The sequence below is a fragment of the Salvelinus sp. IW2-2015 genome, linkage group LG7 (assembly GCF_002910315.2).
Source record: "Salvelinus sp. IW2-2015 linkage group LG7, ASM291031v2, whole genome shotgun sequence".
In the NCBI taxonomy this organism is placed as follows: domain Eukaryota; kingdom Metazoa; phylum Chordata; class Actinopteri; order Salmoniformes; family Salmonidae; genus Salvelinus; species Salvelinus sp. IW2-2015.
The window spans coordinates 27,264,455-27,276,653 of NC_036847.1; the positions used below are offsets into that span (position 1 = coordinate 27,264,455).

The 12,199-nt window shown below is 41.4% G+C and overlaps 1 pseudogene; it reads right to left on the reverse strand.

Moving 5' to 3' along the window:
• Positions 1-9,927: 9,927 nt before the first annotated feature.
• LOC139028058 (probable N-acetyltransferase family 8 member 5) lies at positions 9,928-11,923 on the reverse strand (annotated as a pseudogene).
• Positions 11,924-12,199: the final 276 nt, after the last annotated feature.

Here is a 12,199-nt window from a genome sequence, read left to right on the forward strand (position 1 = left end):
TCCAATAATCAACATATTTCAACAATCAACATATTCCAGCAACCAACATATTCCAACAACCAACATATTCCAATAATCAACATATTCCAACAATCAACATATTCCAGGAACCAACATATTCTAACAACTAACATATTCCAATACAATGTTCATTTTGATTAAAGATTGATTAAAGAAATGACTCATATAGAAATGATTAATCAATTAATAGTTATCATAGATTATATATATTATATATATTATATCTAGCAATGTTTCTTTGCAGCTATTGAATAAAGACGAGACCTACAACTTTTCTTCACTGTAATATAGTTTCACTGCATGAGGCACAGTAACAGTGTCTCTGTTCTAGACTATATGTTTAATAATTAATGAAAAGATAAACAACGTGATCAACTCCACCTTATATAAACTTAAATTGGCTGCTGGATCCTCGTATATAATCCAAAGAACATAAATAGGACAGAACTCCGGTAAATAAACGTAAATTTACATTTTTATTGCCGCACAAACATTTGGGGTATGAGCCCTTCTTCACTGTGCAAGGCAATGGCAATCAATGTCACAACAACAAGACCACACAGGTGGGAATAATTATAAATTCACAGTCAGTATTCAAGAGAACACAGTCAGCCCAATCAAGAGAACCCAGCATTCTTTGCATTAATAATTCATGCACAGAATCCAGTTAGTGGGATATCCCTTGTTTAATATATTTTACCTGTTTAGGCCTCTCTCTCTCCACAGTTTGTTCTGGTTTCTAATGTTTGTCTGTTAGAGAAAAACATATCTATCATTCTTGAACCATGCAGGGAATGGCCAACTTGTCAAATTATTCAGAAAAAGAAAGTGCAAATCCTGCATAACGTCAGCTCCTTAAAATGTGCAGAATTGGCTATTGCTGGATGAGCTATCCATTTACTTTGGTACTTGGCATGCTTTTATTACTCAGGGGTGATGTGGTATTTAGAGTAATTGGCCAGGTGCTATCCTCACTAGTCAAGTTTAACTGCAGAAGCCAATAGGAACTTTCAGAGGTGCAGAGAAGAACTGGGAAGTGATTATGTGAGAGTCGTGGTGATCGGATGAAGATGATGTATGATCTAACAAATAAGACTTCCTAGTTCCAAAACAACTGCAAAACACAGCCTCCTACAAACATGATCAATTAGTCTCTATCATCTACTACTGCTCAATATACATAAAATACACACAAACAGTGGAAAAGAGATTATGAAGAACCAGGAATGTGTTTGGATGTTGTTTATGTTTGCTTTTCAGATTACTATGAAAATAACGATATTTTAAAAGCCATCCAAGTGAGTTGGGAATAATTTTTGGTTTGAAACCTGGATTATACCTTGATTCTATAAGGAAAATGGTGCAGATTCATTTACACATGGGAGAACAGATCAGATCCAACCCACAAAACTGCCTCGAGTTCCAAATGGGTTTTTCAGCTAGTTCTTTAGTGAAAGTCTTACTTTGTCATTGATGTGTTTTAAAGTAGTGTGTAACCTACTTCACGGTACAAACAGAAAGACTCAAAACGCCGTGACTGTGTAATGAAACCAAGAAAAACCAGTGCACCTAACCTAAGATCTGGTGTTTGGAAGGTGTTTAAATGTAAACCCAATGTTAGTGTTATGATACACAGAAAGGGTTTTTAAACACTGAAACACCCAATGTGGATTTTCAATCTGAATACTGGTGTTTTTAAGAGAGTGTCGTGAAAACACTTTGAGGTTTCAGTGCATGTACTGTACCAGCAGCATCAAAACACAAAAACTTTTTCAGACTGTGTCTCTCATACGATCAAGAAAGGCTAATTATTTATAACCTATTGATAGATGATAAGGGCCTATGGATATTTTTTTTTGTGCAATTCCACCTTCATTATTTCAATAGTTTATTTAAACAGATTAGAAACAGGAGGAGAGAGAGGAGTGAAAGTGGGACAGGGGGAAGCGGGAATTGAATCCCCAACTTCTGGGGCAGTAAGACGGTACATTTCAACAACATATACTTAATAAAATGAATGCAAGTTGTTTCAATGATTTGTTAATTTCATTTTTACATTTAAGAATTGATCCAACCTAATAATATGTTGCTCAAAATGTGCATTTTATGTGCAAAACCAAAGAAAGAGAAAATGTAGTGATTATGTCACACCCTGATCTATTTCACCTGTCTTTGTGATTGTCTCCACCCCCCTCCAGGTGTCGCCCATCTTCCCCATTATCCCCTGTGTATTTATACCTGTGTTCTCTCTTTGTCTGTTGCCAGTTCATCTTGTTTGTCAAGTCAACCAGCGCTTTTAGTCTCAGCTCCTGCTTTTCCCCAGTCTCTCTTTTTCTCGCCCTCCTGGTTTTGACCCTTGCCTGTCCTGTCTCTGAGCCCGCCTTCCTGACCACTCTGCCTGCCCCTGAGCCTGCCAGCCATCCTGTACCTTTGCCCCACCTCTGGATTATCGACCTCTGCCTGACCTGAACCTGAGCCTGCCTGCCGTCCTGTACCTTTCCCTCACTACTCTGGTTATCAACCCTGCCTGCCTTGACCTGTCGTTTGCCTGCCCTGTTGCCGTAATAAACATTGTTACTCCGACACAGTCTGCATCTGGGTCTAACCTTCAAATCTGATAGATTAAACTAATTGGAAGTCTGGTTTTAATCTTGCACTTCCTACTGCATCTTGCCACATGGCTCTGTCTTTAGAGGATTATGGGTAAAATGTGTTGTTGACTCTATGATTATTCGACACAATGTTTTATGCACGTAAAAAAAAAAAATCTATATTAGTATTAAGCTGCTTTCCATGAGGTGTAATGGATCACGATTAACAGATATCAAAACCGTTAGATAAAATGACGTTCAATGATGAGACAATCCATTCCCACATTTCCAACTTTTAATTTTAGAGGAAAATACAGTATCCTCCAATGATTTCAGTAAAACCTGTAGTTGCCATGCTCAACAATTGGTTAAAATGGAAAATTGGTTAAAATGGTAAATGATCAGATCAATGTTTTAAACATAAAAATACTACTGAAGAAGGTATCTAATTCTACACTAGACAGGAGGTGAAACACCATAATAGTGTTTAGAAGCTTTAGAGAGAAGAAACAGCACCAAAAAGGGAAGGATCCAATTTTGCACGAAACAGACCTCGGAAAACCAATATAGTGTTTTCAACCTTTTCCGGTAGTGTTCCCAGTCCCTGGCAAGGTGTTGCACAACACTTAATAAATGGTGTTACAAGACACCATGTAGTGTTTCAAAACATCTCAGAATGATGTGTTTCAATACCCCAGCAAAGTTAAGGTTTCGTCTCCTCCGTGTTGGTGGCAGCTTAGTTGCCACTAGTTTTGGTGTTACAAAACACTTCACTTTAAGTGTTCCTTCAGGTGGTGGAAATAGTACTAGTATGACAATGACCCTAATCTATTTAACCTATTTACTCCTCCTAGAAATTACATTTTACATTTAAATTGTAGTAATTTAGCAGACACTCTTACCCAGAGCAACTTACAACTAGTGCATTCATCTTAAGATAGCTAGGTGAGACTACCACATATCACTGTCGTAGTAAGAGTATTTTTCCTCAAAGAAATTATCAGCAAAGTCAGTGCCAGTAGAAAAAAACAGGTTTTTGGGCCATGAAATATCAACTTCCAATAATATACATTTAATAATCTTAGGAGCTATTGATAATAAATCAAGTCTTCTTGTTTCTCAAACCTTACTGCTGTGTATTTCCCACTGAGGCATTCATGATACTATGTCATTCAACTTTTCAGCTACAACTGAATATCATTTATACCCTAATTACAAGTAAAAACACACAGTGAGTTTTGCTTTCATCGCTTTTACCTTTATGGACTGCACAAGCTGTTACTTTACTTACTGGCTTCCACACAGCAGGTTTTAAAGCCATAATATCCAATTGATTTGTCAGTGAATGTTTGTGCATGAGAAGCATGTGCATGAGAAGCAAGCCAAATCATTACCCGAGGCTAACTGTAATAGTGAATGGATGACAACAGACTTGGCTGTATTAAGGCTCAGCTTCCTCTGGCTACAACAACACCTGCCAGCTGGCCAGAAGCCTAATCCTCTCTGACAACCATGGGACAACGAGTGATTGATGTCCACAATGCATCTGATAGTGTGTGTGTGTGTGTGTGTGTGTGTGCATCTCAGTGCCAAGCTGCACCTTACATATACTTTAAAAAAAAAACTGATTTAAGCCACACCTAGACATCTCACCCGGTGATGTTCAAACTTATTTCCAACAAAGGGTTGCACTGTCAAAGTGAACAAGATAGTGCTTTCAACCTAACGTTAATAAACACTCAGTTATAAATTGATTATGTTGGCTATTATAATCACTCAAGTTGAAAATGATTGAATGACCTTCATGATAAGCCTATGCCGCCTATTGTCGTGTATGTGTGTTAATGTATATAATCTCAGTCTGCGTTGTATACAATACCCTTACATGGCGTGTAAGTAACTGAACACTGCACTCTTTATCCTGTCTTGTGCCTCTCACATCCAGCTGTTTTCTGGCTTGAATTGTAAACCTCCCAACATTCTCTTACTATTAAGTCGTTCATTGGTATTTTAAGCAAAGAGTTTTGAGGTATTAGAAGTCAGCTGGCAGTAATTCCTCACAGGAAAAGGAATTCAACTTTTCCCTGGATGGAAAGAAGCTTAAAAGTAACTAAGTTTTGTATTTCCAAGTGATTAAGTAGGATGTATCGTTGTGTAGGCTTGTTATTTCTCAGTGGACAAGAGAACAATCCATATTCTAATGTGGATATATATATTTTAATGGCATCATATCTAATACTTTAATATTCTCTGTAAACATCAGCAAACTTCTTTATAAATTATGTTTCTTCAAACAGGTGTAATAGTATAATTGCCTTACTGGTCTCAATGACTTCAGTTAAACATAACGGACAATGCATACATTAAGACAACTGAAAAGTAGTAGGCTAAGGAGGTAAAAATATTCATTCTGATCAAATTGTGAGATTACATTATAACATATGAACTCAGCAAAAAAATAAACGTCCTCTCACGGTCAACTGCATTAATTTTCAGGAAACTTAACATGTGTAAATATTTGTATGAACATAACAAGATTCAACAACTGAGACATAAACTGAACAAGTTCCACAGACATGTGACTAACAGAAATTGAATAATGTGTCCCTGAACAAAGGGGGGTCAAAATCAAAAGTAACAGTCTGTATCTGGTGTGGCCACCAGCTGCATTAAGTACTGCAGTGCATCTCCTCCTCATGGACTGCACCAGATTTGCCAGTTCTTGCTGTGAGATGTTACGCACTCTTCCACCAAGGCACCCGCAAGTTCCCGGAACATTTCTGGGGGGAATGGCCCAGCCCTCACCCTCCGATCCAACAGGTCCCAGATGTGCTCAATGGGATTGAGATCCGGGCTCTTCGCTGGCCATGGCAGAACACTGACATTCCTGTCTTGCAGGAAATCACGCACAAGACGAGCGTATAGCTGGTGGCATTGTCATGCTGGAAGGTCATGTCAGGATGAGCCTGCAGGAAGGGTACCACATAAGGGAGGAGGATGCCATCCCTGTAACGCACAGCGTTGAGATATCCTGCAATGACTACAAGCTCAGTCCAATGATGCTGTGCACACCGCCCCAGACCATGACGGACCCTCCACCTCCAAATCGATTCCGCTCCAGAGTACAGGCCTTGGTGTAGCACTCATTCCTTCGACGATAAACGGAAATCCGACCATCACCCCTGGTGAGACAAAACCGCGACTCATCAGTGAAGAACACTTTTTGCCAGTCCTGTCTGGTCCAGTGACGGTGGGTTTGTGCCTATAGACAATGTTGTTACGGTGATGTCTGGTGAGGACCTGCTTTACTTGAAAATAAAAGAGACCCGCACACTCTAGGAGCTCAATGCAAAAATATTTAATTTACCAACGTTTCGACAGGCAAGCTGTCTTCATCAGGATTCGTTTGACAGGCAAGCTGTCTTCATCAGGGTAACATCCTGATGAAGACAGCTTGCCTGTCGAAACGTTGGTAAATTAAATATTTTTGCATCTGAGCTCCTAGAGCACATATGTCAGAGTCAAGGCCCGCGGGCCACATCCGGCCCGCGAGAAGGTTTTTTACGGCCCCTGGGATATCTTGATTTATTATTAAACCGGCCCGCAGACCGCAGCAAGCCGGCAGCCCGCAGATCTTTTACACGCACCAATACTACATTTCCCACAATGCACGGTGACGCACCGAGCAGTAGGCTGCTTCATTTCAATATTTATTGGCACAGCAGTCGTCAGCATCACAGTAAAATTAACTTTCAGATACCCATCAAAAATGGCAAAACGGAAGGTGGACACTGAGAACCGGGGGTTTCAAAACAGGTGGGAGTCGGAGTATATGTTCACGGAGGTAGCGGGAAAACCTGTGTGTCCTCTGTGTGGAGAAAGTGTGGCGGTACTGAAAGAGTTAATCTGAGACGACATTATGAAACGAAACAGCGCGGACAAAAACAAGAATATGGACATGGAAACAAGGCTACAAAAGGCAGAGGAATTAAAACGAGGCCTCAAATCTCGACAGGCTCTGTTCAAAAAAGCCAAATCACAAGGCCAGGCTGCTGTCAAGCCAGTTTTATTTTGGCAGAAGAGATCGCTAAATCAGCCCGGCCATTTACGGAGGGGGATTTCATCAAAAACTGCATGATTAAAGTTTGTGACGAAGTTTGCCCAGAAAAAGGCAACTCTTTTTAAATGTGAGTCTGAGCAGAAACACCATTGCCGAGAGAGTAGACCAGTTGTCCATCAATCTAAAAGAGCAGCTTGTGAAAAAGGGAAAAGATTTCATTGCATATTCCTTGGCTGTGGATGAGAGCACCGACATTTCTGACATTGCCCGTTGTCAATTTTCATCCGCGGAGTGGACTCCAAGCCTAAGCGTGACAGAGGAGTTTTTGGCTTTACGTCCTATGCATGGCACAACTACGGGCATGATTTGTATGAAGAGGTGTCAAGATGTGTAAATGAGATGGAGCTGCCTTGGGAAAAACTCGTGGGTTTGACAACCGACGGAGCACCTCGATGTGTGGACACAGGAGCGGACTGGTGGCGAAGATACGGGAAAAGATGCAAGAGGAAAACGCGACAGGTGAGCTGACAGCTTATCATTGTATCATACACCAGGAAGCGTTGTGCGGTAAAGCCTTGAAAATGGAGCATGTAATGAGCATCATCACGCGCACAGTTAACTTTATCAGAGCCAAAGGTTTGAATCACCGCCAGTTCAAGGCATTTCTGACGGAGTTAGAAACGGAGCATGGTGATTTGCCTTATCACACAGAGGTGCGATGGCTAAGCCAGGGAAAGGTGCTTCAAAGATGTTTCGAGCTTCGTGAGGAGATTTGTCTGTTCTTGGACAGCAAAGGGAAAGACAAACACAACTCCGAGACGAAATGTTTCTGTGTGAAATGGCTTTTCTGTCTGTGACATTACGAGTCATCTGAATGCAATGAACTTGCAGCTGCAGGGTCGGGATCATGTCATCTCTGATATGTACAGTACAGTGAAGGCATTTAAAACCAAACTGACTCTGTGGGAGACGCAGATGCGGAAAGAAAATTTGAGCCACTTTCCCAGCTGCCAGACCATGAAAGAGAAGCTCTCTACCAGTGCGTTCCCGAGCGCACAGTTGGCTGATAAAATAGGTATGCTTGCCGCTGACTTTCGACGCCGATTTGCTGACTTTGAAGCACAAAAAAGCAGGTTGGAACTGCTCGGTAACCCATTTGCTGTTGACGTGGAAAGCTCACCACCAAACCTCCAAATGGAGTTGATTGACCTCCAATGCAATGATGCACTGAGGGCAAAATATGCGGCAGTGGGTGCTGCGGAGTTCGCCCGTTTCTCCCCGACACAATGCCCAGCTGCGCATCCAGGCTGCTCCAAACGTTGTCTATGTTTGGCAGCACATACCTGTGTGAACAACTGTTTTCTTTGATGAACCTGAACAAAACATCACACAGAAGTCGACTTACTGCTGAACACCTCCACTCAATTCTGAGGATTTCCTCAGCTCAGAGCCTTACCCCGAACATTGATGAACTTGTGGAAAAGATGGGACACCACCAAGTATCACCCTCAACCTCAAACAAGTGAACATTACTGTGCAATCACATATTTAGAGTTTTACTCAGTTCAAGTTAAAAGTTAAAGTTTAATATTTGTTTTCACTGCATGTTACTTCTCCTTAAACAAAGTGTTGTTTTTGATTAATAGATTTTTGCACTTTATTTATTGTATTTCAATCCAATTATATTTAAAATATTTCAGTTGAGTGGATGATAGAAAATTGCTATTATTGTTTTTTTCTTTGATGTAAATTTAGCCCACTTTTGCTAAAATAGAAAATATAGGCTACTGATGGTGCCTTGAATACCGGTTTCTTTCATTTAATGTTCATGTTATGGGGAATTTTTATATAAAGGAAATTTGTCTTTTGTGTCTGTTGAAAATTAAAGATTACTGACAGAGCCATAAGAAAATATTGCTTTATTTATCTGATCATATTGGAATATATTTGTTAGGTTTTCAGTAGGTTCAATTAGGTTCACTAGACTATATGCGTCATTTAAAAAATTTTCAATGAACATTCGAACAGTCCGGCCCTCGGCTTGTAGCTAAATTTTTTATTTGGCCCTCCGTCCATTTGACTTTGACACCCCTGTCCTAGAGTGTGCGGCTCTCTTTTATTTTCAAGTTTTCTACTCCGCTAGCCAGCACCTCGCCTAAATAGGTGTGCGTTGCTTTTTCTTCTAGAGGACCTGCCTTACAACAGGCCTACAGGCTCTCAGTCCAGCCTCTCTCAGCCTATTGCGGACAGTCTGATTACTGATGAAGGGATTGTGCATTCCTGGTGTAACTCGGACAGTTGTTGTTGCCATCCTGTACCTGTCCTGCAGGTGTGATGTTCAGATGTACCGATCCTGTGCAGGTGTTGTTACACGTGGTCTGCCACTGCGAGGACGATCAGCTGTCCATCCTGTCTCCATGTAGCGCTGTCTTAGGCATCTCACAGTACGGACGTTGCAATTTATTGCCCTGGCCACATCTGCAGTCCTCATGCCTCCTTGCAGCATGCCTAAGGAATGTTCACGCAGATGAGCAGGGACCCTGGGCATCTTTATTTTTGTGTTTTTCAGAGTCAGTAGAAAGGCCTCATTAGTGTCCCAAGTTTTCATAACTGTGACCTTAATTGCCTACCGTCTGTAAGCTGTTAGTGTCTTAACGACCGTTCCACAGGTACATGTTCATTAATTGTTTATGGTTTACTGCACAAGCATGGGAAACAGTGTTTAAACCCTTTACAATGAAGATCTGTGAAGTTATTTGGATTTTTACAAATTATCTTTGAAAGACAGGGTCCTGAAAAAGGGACGGTTCTTTTTTTGCTGAGTTCATATTGTCAAACTGTTTGGACAAGAGACAGGCTATAATGTACAGTATAAGCTTGAGTGTGATTGCAGCCACATTATTGAAAAGAGCCTGTCTTGAGCTTGAAATTAAATAGATGTCTATATTTCTACATTCCAAAAGGGTTCTTCGGCTGTCCCCATAGGAAAACCCTTTTTGGTTCCAGGTAAAGCTCTTTTTGGTTCCAGGGAGAACCATTTTGGGTTCCATGTAGAACCATATGTGGAAAGGGTTCTACATGGAACCTAAACTCTACTTGGAACTCTTCTTGGAACCAGAAGGGTTATTCAAAGGGTTATCATATGGGACAGCCAAAGAACCCTGTTAGGTTCTAGATAGCACCTTTCTTTCTAAGAGTGTACTGTAGTCCTGTCATCAGTGTCTGCATGATACTAAATGAACATCTGAGTGACTGTTAGATGTACTTCTCCCTACGTATCACTTGGATGTTGGCCATCTTGGAGAACTAGCTGTTAGCATGGGTGTAACTGTGGCAGGAGGTTTGCATGAAGCCTATTTTGCTGTAGAGGGCGTAGGCTACTGTCTGCGGCAAACTGGTCTCCAGTACAACATGAAAGAAGCCACGGTTCTTGCAGAACTCCATAACCTTCTGAGCCAGTTGGGTGCCATGGCCTTTTTTGCGGCACTCAAACGATACAATCAAATGGGGTACCTCGCCGTAACTCTCTCTTGTCTTGGCCTATCTCGTCGACTTCTCCAAATGGCCCTCCATTCCAGCCATCTCCCCTTTCGTCCCCTCTCCTCCTCCCCACCACCACCACCACCCCAGCCACCTTGGACTTGCCGTTTACCTCTGCCTCCGCCACCCAGAAGCTGTTGTCTGAGTTGTCCAGGAAGCTGGCCTGGATGTCGGCCATGTTTGTGGTCATCCTTCTCAGCCTGTAGCTCTCATATATTTCATAGCAGCAGTAGTAGATAAGACCAGCCCATGCTCCTCCAAAGAGCAATGGCATGAAATAGGAAATTCCGCCCAGCACGTAGCCTGCCATGGAAATGCTTAGAGTCATACCGATTTGATCCGGGTGGCTCATGGCCTTGAAGAAAGCTGGGTAGACATGTTCCAGAATCCCATTCTGAAAGAGTAAGATGATGGCGTCTTTATCCTTGGCATGGTACTCCCGGATCGAACCCTGAACTGTGAGAAAGAGAAGGGGGAGGGTTCAACTCAATGCTATTTATCTGCCAGTTTTTGCTATGAGAAATACTGCTGGATTTATTTCACAATGGGCTCACATAACAGTGGGTGAAATAAAGCCGTTTTATAGAAAAAGTCCCTTTGAACTTGGATTGATACAATAGAAACCAGGCAATTACATAATATATAAAGTGGCATATGAAATGTATATTGCCAAAAGTGACATTATGAATCATACTTTATGTATAATGATGACTATAAGAAACAACAATGAGATGCTACAAACATTGACAAATTAAAACAATCCAAACTATCACTTTGGTCAACGTAGATAAGTTTTCCAGACAACAGATCCTGCTGAAAAAACATACAATACCAGTCAAAAGTTTAGACACAACTACTTATTCAAGGTTTTTTCTTTATTTATACTATTTTTGACATTGTAGAATAATAGTGAAGACATAAAACTATGAAATAACACATGGAATTATGTTATAAGCAAAAAAGTGTTAAACAAATTCAAATATAATTTTGATTTTAAAAGTAGACACCCTTTGCCTTGATGACAGCTTTGCACACTCTTGGCATTCTCTAAACCAACTTCACCTGGAATGCTTCTCCAACAGTCTTGAAGGAGTTCCCACATATGCTGAGCACTTGTTGGCTGCTTTTCCTTCACTCTGCGGTCCATCTCATCCAAAACCATCTCAATTGGGTTGAGGTCAGGTGATTGTGGAGGCCAGGTCATCTGATGGAGTGCTTACACAGCCTGGAGGTGTGTTTTGGGTCATTGTCCTGTTGAAAAAACAAATGATAAGCACCAACCAGATGGGATGGCGTATCGCTGAAGAATGCTGTGGTTGCCATGCTCGTTAAGTGTGCCTTGAAAGGACAGATTTCCACCGGTCTAATGTCCATTGCTCGTGTTTCTTGGCCCAAGCAAGTCTCTTCTTCTTATTGGTGTCCTTAAGTAGTGGTTTCTTTACAGCAATTAAACCATGAAGGCCTGATTCACGCAGTCTTCGCTGAACAGTTGATGTTGAGATGTGTCTGTTACTTGAACTCTGTGAAGCATTTATTTGGCCTCTAATTTCTGAGGCTGGTAACTCTAACTTATCCTCTGCAGCAGAGGTAACGCTGGGTCTTCCTTTGCTGTGTGTCACGTCTGCCCCTGCTCCTCCCCTCTGGCATACGACATCGCCAGAGTATTAACCACAGGTTCTGGGATTCATCATTACGCACTCCTGGCACTCATCATTACACGCACCTGTGAATCATTATAATTCTCATCTGGACTCCATTACCTTCATAATTTCCTATATGTCACTCTTCCAGGTTCACTCACCAGTTGGTATTGTTCTTGTGTATCGGCGTTCAGCCTTATGTTAGTGTCGTGTTCTTGGTTTTGTTGTTGTATTAAAACGTTGCACCTGTTTCCGACTCACTGCCCCATCATTACAGAATACAAACTCAAAATATGGAAGCAGCAGGACAACCGGACATCTCCCAGATGATCTTTGTACAAGGCGAC